Genomic DNA, 7,690 nt, shown 5'->3' on the forward strand with positions numbered 1-7,690 from the left:
TGCTGAATTTAGCAAGTTGTTCTGGGAATTTCACAACTGGCCAGAGTATTGATAAATGAATACCAATGATGGGTTTTCTACCTGGTTTTTGTCATTGGTCTTGGGACAAGGTGTTTTCCTATAGCTACCTTTTCCTTTGGTTGTTTTGATCAGGAGAATTGGGTTGAAGTAGTCCAGAGGTTGCCTGAGTTTTGCTGACAGCCTCTGCAGACAGCAGTATTTTCACCTTCCCCAGCAAGGAGAGGTGTGGCTTTGTTCTGCCCATGCCAGAGATGCCGGCATCCAGGGGGCGATCAAAGAGTGTTTTTCTTTGATGAGAGAAGTGGGCAGCAACAGAGATAAGAGATCTGTCTCCATCCTAAAGAATGACCTCCCTCACTCGTCACATACGCTCGAGTGCTGCCCTCTGGAGGCATTCGTGCCCCTAGCTAGGAGTCAGATCCCTTATTACAGGCCGTTAGCAGGGGCGGGACACTGACCAGGCTTTCAGGGACCAGCAGGTAACATTGAGGTGAGGGGTGGGCTGGCTCTATAAGTTGACTGTTGCCAACAAAGTCTTTGTCTTTCTCTCTACTGTTACCTAAAGAAACATGGAGACCTCATGTCTGCCAGAGTAAAATCCTCAGGGTTTTCAGTGACTCATCTTTCAGAAGCAGATAACCAGGCCTTTCTTTCCAGGCACCTCTGAGTGTACTGAAACCTCCAATGCAAGCATGTTAAGCATCTGCACTACCCAGGCTCTCATTTAAAGAAGGACTGAGTTATTCAGCCACTCAATACGCAAGAATCTGTTTTGGCACCTTCTCCCTCCTTTTATTAATAAATATAACAGTTTCAGTTTTGTGTGTGTGTTTTAAGTGTATAGCTTTAAAACAATAACATCACCAGATTCTATACATTTGAAAATTTGGGCCTACTGTTCTAGGAGCACGAAGTGCTGGTGGAACAGGTCCAATGTACAAACCCCTCCACCAGAGAAAGATGTGATAGCCAGTTCCCTAAAGATTTATAGCCTTGGAAACTCAAGGGGGCAATTCGATTTCATCTTCTATGGTTGCTATGAGTTTGAATTTACTTGATTGCAGCAGAGCTTTTTGTTTTGTTTTGTTTTGGGGTGGGTGGTTTGCTAAGAAACACCAAATTTTTCAAAATAAGCCAGAAATATGTATTCTTCTGTGAAATTCCAATTTTTCTGATGTGGCAACTTAAGTCAGTGAAGAAAGAAAAACAAACATCAAACATTGTAATAGTAGGTCCATGGGTAATATATATTTAGAAAGCCTTGTGCAAATAAAAAACAAAACAAAATAAAAAAAGCAGCAGTACTCTGAGCAGGTAAGACAGGGGGGTAGAGCAATTGGTGCCAGTGTGCTAACAAAAGTTTCCTCTGACCAGTTGCTACCTGTACCAGGTGCCTGGGTAGGATTTTAACCCTCATTTGGCAATGGTCAGGTACCCTTGTATGGAAACAAGCTGCACAGTACAGTAACACTCATGCAGAGGCTAAGTGGTTGTAGAGCCTGAGTCTGTCCCTGGGTCTCAGGTTTACAAACTCTGAGATGATGAAACAGGTAGTCAGAGAGTAGGGAAGCCAATATAGATGGCAAGTCTATTCCTTCCTAAGGGGCCATTGTTGTTATGTGCCGTGAAGTCGGTTCCAACTCATAGCGACCCTGTACAGGGTTTCCAAGGCTGTAAATCTTTACGGGAGCAGAAAGCCTCCTCTTTCTCCCACGGAACAGCTGGTAGTTTCGAACTGCTGACCTTGCGGCCCGCAGCCCAATTCATAACCACTACGCTAGCAGAGCTCCATCTTTAAAATACTTTTTTCCTAACTGAGCCCCAAACCTGCTCTCAGAAGTTCTGGATAGTGAATAGTTTGGAGCAGTAGGCATACTTACTTTAGACAATATTGTTTTTCTGCAGTAAAATTCTGTGTATGTATTCTTGGTCTATGAGAGCCAAAATCAAACCAGGTGTTGTTGCATCAATTCTGACACATGAAAACCTCCATGGGGACCCTATATTGATTGTGAATTTTTTTGAAATAGATCTGGGTAGATTCAATCCACCAATGATTAGTAGCTAGTGGTGGTTGTATGCTATGGAGTTGGTTCTGACTCATGGCAACCCTGTATTGGGTTTCCTGAAGCTGCAAATCTTTATGGGAGCAGAAAGCCTCATCTTTCTCCTACAGGGAAGCTGGTAGTTTCGAACTGCTAACCTTGTGGTTAGCAACCCAACTCATTATCCACTATGCTACCAAGGCTCCTTTGCATTTGTAGGTGCTTATATGTAGGAGTCCTGGTGTGGCGCTGTGGGCTAATGCGTCAGACTGCAAGTTGTTTGAACTGCAAGGTTGGTGGTTCAAGCTTACCAGCTGCTCCTTGGAAACCCAATACAGGGTCACTGTGGGTTGGAATCGACTCGATAGCACTTAACAACAACAATATGTAAGGAGTTCTGGTAGCGTAGTGGTTATGAATGCCCCTTGTTACTTCCACCTGAGATGGCAGCATCTTTGTCTTTTCTCTGTAGCCAGTAATCATGTTATTTAGGCACAAGGTGCATGAGACTCTCCTGTTTGGTATTCTCTCTTTCCTGCTTTTTTTTCTTAATAAATGCAAGAAGCATTTTTTGTTTTGACACGCAAAGGACACATCTGTGTAATCATATGTTATTAAAATAACAATACCTCCAGAGCATGCACATCCAAGTAAGTGTTGTCCCTTTGAAACACTGGTTGCCTTGGTGACTAGAGACTTATCTCAGCAATGTCTTTGCCAGTCAACATCTGTCTAGTGCTTTTCTTTGAGAAAGGCCTTAAAGCTGTTCTAGATCATTTAAAGAAATTAGGCTCATTGTTTCAGTGACGTGTACTGCCTTAAACTTCAAATGATCATGTCCAACTTTTCCAGCCACTCTGTTCATCAAAGTTGACTCCAAGTAATTTGAGACCATTAAAAAAAAAATTAAGCCCACTCTAGGAAGAGGAAGATTTGCCTTGTGAGAATGTTCAGAAGAATGTGCTGGAGGTTTTTAGGTTGTCTCCCAAAAAGGAGTTCCAAATATGTGCTGAGGCCAGCAGCACGATTGGACTAAGTGTGTGACCTTTGAAAGGGACATGCTCATTAAATTGGATTCTGACAAGTTTGTTAAACTAAATGAAGAGTCAGGGCAGTGAATACACCATGTTGGTTCTGAGTTTAGATGCTGGAGCCAGACATACTGGGTTCAGATTTTGCCTTTACCAACCATTTCTGTAGCCTTGCAGAAATGACTACATTTGTAAAACGGATCTAATAATAAAAAGTACTTCATTGAGTTAAATGAGTTTGTTTATGTAAAAGCACTTTGAAAAGTACCTGCTGTTATTGTTAAATGCCATCAAATCGGTTCTGACTCATAGTTAACCCTGAATAGGATTTCCCAGGAAGCGGCTGGTGAGTTTGAACCACGGACCTTGTGGTTCAAACCAACCTTGCAGTCCAGTGCATTAACCCACAGTGCCACTCCAGAACTCCAGAAAAGTGCCCAAATAACTCCATTGCCCTCGAGTTGATTCTGACTCACAGTGATCCGTAGTACAGAGTAGAACTGGCCTATGTGGTTTCCAAGGCAACAATGTTTATGAAAGCAGATTGCCACATCTTTCTCCAGCGGAGGCATAGTATGTTGTTGTTGTTGTTAAGTGCTGTCAAGTCGGTTCCAACTCACAATAACCCTGTATAAGGAACCTGAGTAAAGGGTTCAGGGGAACTCTCTACCATTTATTGCAACTGCATGTGTGTCTATAACTATTTTTTAAAGAAAAAATGTTATGAATAACTTTTTTTCAATTGTTGTTGCTGTTAAGTGCTATGGAGTCTGTTCTGACTCATAGTGACCCTGTATAGGATTTCCCAGGAGCAGCTGGTGGGTTTGAACTGCTGACCTTGTGGTTTGCAATTCAGTACTGTAAGTCAATATAAATGGGTTTATTTATAGAAAAACATAAAATACCCAAATTGTTAGAAGGACAAATTTCAAATGTGGTCTTTCTCCAAAAAATTAGGGATCTATTTTGTGATTCTCTTATTGATACTTGCCAAAAACACACAATAGCTCTCTCACCACAAATACCGCTAGTATCATGTGGTTGGCTAGGCCAAATTACACAGCGCTGCTTTCCTGCCCTGCCCCCACCTCAAAACGGTCAGTCTTTACGTCATATAGTTCAAACCCCTCAGCTGCTTCTTGGAAACACTATGAGTCAGGACCAGCTCAATGGCACTTAACAACAAGTTTTAAGCAACATTTCAAAGGTCAGACTATGTTGCCTTCCATAACTTGAAGAGCCTTGTCAGGCATGTTTGGGGAACTTAAAGAACTTACTTAAAAATTTATTTGGAAAAATAAATAGTTAAGACAATTTTGAAAAGAAGAACCAGATATTAACATATAATTTAAAGTCACTGTAATATGGCCTGTACGCTAACAGTGGGAAACAGACGAGTAAAGTAGGCCAGTGAGATGGAATAACAATCTTAGAAACGGGTATAGGTTTGTGATATGGTGTTATCACAAATCTAGGGGGAATGGATATTTTACTTAGTAAATGACATTGGGGATGTTGAGTTACTCTGTATGTGTGTGTGTGTGAAATATAAACTAGGAGCCCTGCCTCACATGTGAAGAAAGGATTAAAGTCATAATGTTTGGTGGTTCCAACTTCAATCAATTGCAAGATGAAAGTGGTATATCTGGGACCATACACAGGTGGGACACAAGTCCCCATGTCATATACCACTGTTTCACCAGAGCCTTTCCCTCAGCTCATTTCTATGGCCACCTGAGGGCAGAGGAGTCCTTTTGTGACCAGCTGTCAGATAACGGGCTTGGGACAATGGAATACAGATACTTTACAGCATCACTTGAAGATGGTCCTGAAAGACAGTGATGAGGAGAAATACCCTGATGGAAAGCACTTCACTTGATTATCTACACTGTATAGAAAGAGAAGTGGCCTGAGATTAGATCATGTGTGGACTCAGACAGTAGTGACCAACCTGTTTAGGACTTTGGAAAAAGGAAGTTTTTAAATATCAAGGATTAAGAAGGTGGGGGTGAGAAAAGGCATGTAGATGTATTTATGACCATGGACAAGAAGAGTAGGAGGTCCCTGGGACCATCAAGGGAGAAGAGTGGAGTGTGGGACCCTACCCAGAGAAGCAGTGATGCCTGAGATGGAGGCAGAGAAGATGACATGGAGAGATGGAGTGGCTGGGGACTTTAGACCCAGAGAGGGAGAGGGGCTGTGTGCTGAGGACCAGGGGGCAGGCTTATAGTGTATACCCTTTGGTTGGTTGATGATGCATGGAGGGGATTGTAACCATGGCAATGAAACGATATATGATAGGATGAAAGTAATACTAATGTTCTCCCATGTAAACTATCACATAATTCACAATAAAACATTTAAAAAAAATGTAAAAGAGTTTTGTAATTCACATTTACACCTAACAGAGACTCTACTGCAGCAGACACACTAAACACAAGCAGAAAGAATAACTTGACCTGTAGACACCTGTCTGCTTCTGTCATTGGCCACCACGTACTAGCATAACAGACAATTGAGTGGAGTAGCTATTGTGGCAAGGATGAGGGCTATGCATGAACCCAATAGTATGTGTCCTGTTTCACAAAGGATGGTTTAGCTACTTCTTCGGTCCAATGCAAGAATAGCACTCCACTTCAAGAAAACCAATTGTCCTCCTGATTGCAAATTGTCTACAGTGGACCCCTTCTACTCTAGAAGAAACAGTGACTTATTTTAGTGGGACTTTATATAGATTTCAGTTACAGGTTTGCCTTTTTTGCTTGCTGGGCTCTAGCCAGCACCGTATTGAATATTTGTTCTATTGATACAGGATTCTACATAATATCATATCTGATCAAGGGACCCACTTTATGGGTAAGGAGGTGCAGCAGTGGGTGTATGACCGTGGACTTCACTTATCTGGAAGCCTTTAACCTGACAGTACCATGGGAATATCTATTGTAGTATCTTTGAGGGGCCACCTTAGAAATGATAACTAATGAGGAGGCAGCATGTATTCTAAATCAATGGCCACAATATGGCGAGGTATCTCAATTAGATAGAACACAGGGATCCAGCAAACCAGGGGTGGAAATAATGTTTACCACAACTCCCAGTGATTTATTCATTAATTTGTGTTTCCCATCGTCACAACACTTGACTTTGTGCATTTAGAGATCTTGGCTTCCAGAGGGGGAACATTTCTACCAGAGCACACAACAAGAATCCCAATAAGTTTCACACTATGCAGGCCATGGTGGGTTCCTTATGCTGAGAGACCATCAAAGAAAGAAATCACCGTTTCTAAGTAATTGATCTTATCATCATGAGGCAGCGCTGCTGTCGCACAATGGCGGAGGGAAAATTGTGTTTAGCATTCAGGTAATACATTTGAGGGTTTCTTGGTACTTTTCACACAATTTTGAGAGTGAATGGATAATTATAGCAGCTACTGACTAAGAAAGTCATTGAGTTGGAGCACAAACTGCTCAGGGATCAGAATCTGGGCAGGTAAGTCAATTGCATCAGGGAAAAAAAAACTAGCTGAGGGTAGAAGAAGCTGCACTGGATTGTTGAGGCTGGTGATGTGCATCAATGTTAACTCTTGAGAGTACTGTAGTAACCTTCCTCTTACAACTTTCCATCAGGAAAAGAGGTCTATCAGAATCCTGACTTAGACTCCCTTAGAACTTATATGGGAGCCAGTAGAAAGCTGTACAAGGGGTAGACTGTTGTGGGAGCTGTGTGGTTCACTGCCTACATCTCCCATCAGCCCCTGCACTTTAGTGAAGTACTCATTCTACTAATTGCTGAGAGTGTTGATAGCTGGCAGCTTGCTGTTGAGTTCACTTTCCCAGTGAGTGCCTTAGGGTGAAGAGGGACCTCTTGTCCAAGGCCGTACCCCCTTCCTGGGGACAGTTCATGTCTAGTGACTGTCAATCAGTGTGGAATTCTAAAGTCCCAGGTTCTTGGACTCAGCTGCAGACATCCCTAACAAGCAGTCCCAGCATCAGAGCTCTCTGTGGGATCAGATGAGGACTTTATTGTGAATGCATCAGCCTGCCTTCTCCCTCTGCTTTGTCCTGACTTTCCTTCTCCATGGTGTGACCTAAGAGCACACTTGAATACATTTTCTACACAGAAAGCTCAGACTCAATCTGCTTCCCATGGAAACTGATATGTCACAATCTCAAGAATTTGGCCTAATACTTCTTATTCTTGCTTGAAACATATCTGAACTATCTTGTGAGTCCCTGGGTGATACAAATGGTGAAGGCTCATCTGCTCACACAAAGTTGGAGGTGCAAGTCGACCATTCAGTGACTTAGAAAAAAAAAAAAAAACAGCCATTGAAAAAGGCTATGGAGTGCAGTTCTATTTGGATGCACAGGGGGAGAGGGGTGTCTCCATGACTCAGAATCAACTTGATGGCAATGTTGGTTCTTTAAGTTATCCTTAAGAAAGTTCCTTTATATAAGTAATTCTCAAAGTGAGCACTGAGTGGCTACCAATTTGCTACTCCTGCTAGAGAGTAAGATCCCCTAAGAACTTGATTGAACCTCAGCATAGTGATCCTGCTTGGTCACCTTAGAGCAGGTGGTGGGCTGGCAA

This window comes from Chrysochloris asiatica, unplaced genomic scaffold (assembly GCF_000296735.1).
Source record: "Chrysochloris asiatica unplaced genomic scaffold, ChrAsi1.0 scaffold00103, whole genome shotgun sequence".
Taxonomy (NCBI): Eukaryota; Metazoa; Chordata; class Mammalia; order Afrosoricida; family Chrysochloridae; genus Chrysochloris; species Chrysochloris asiatica.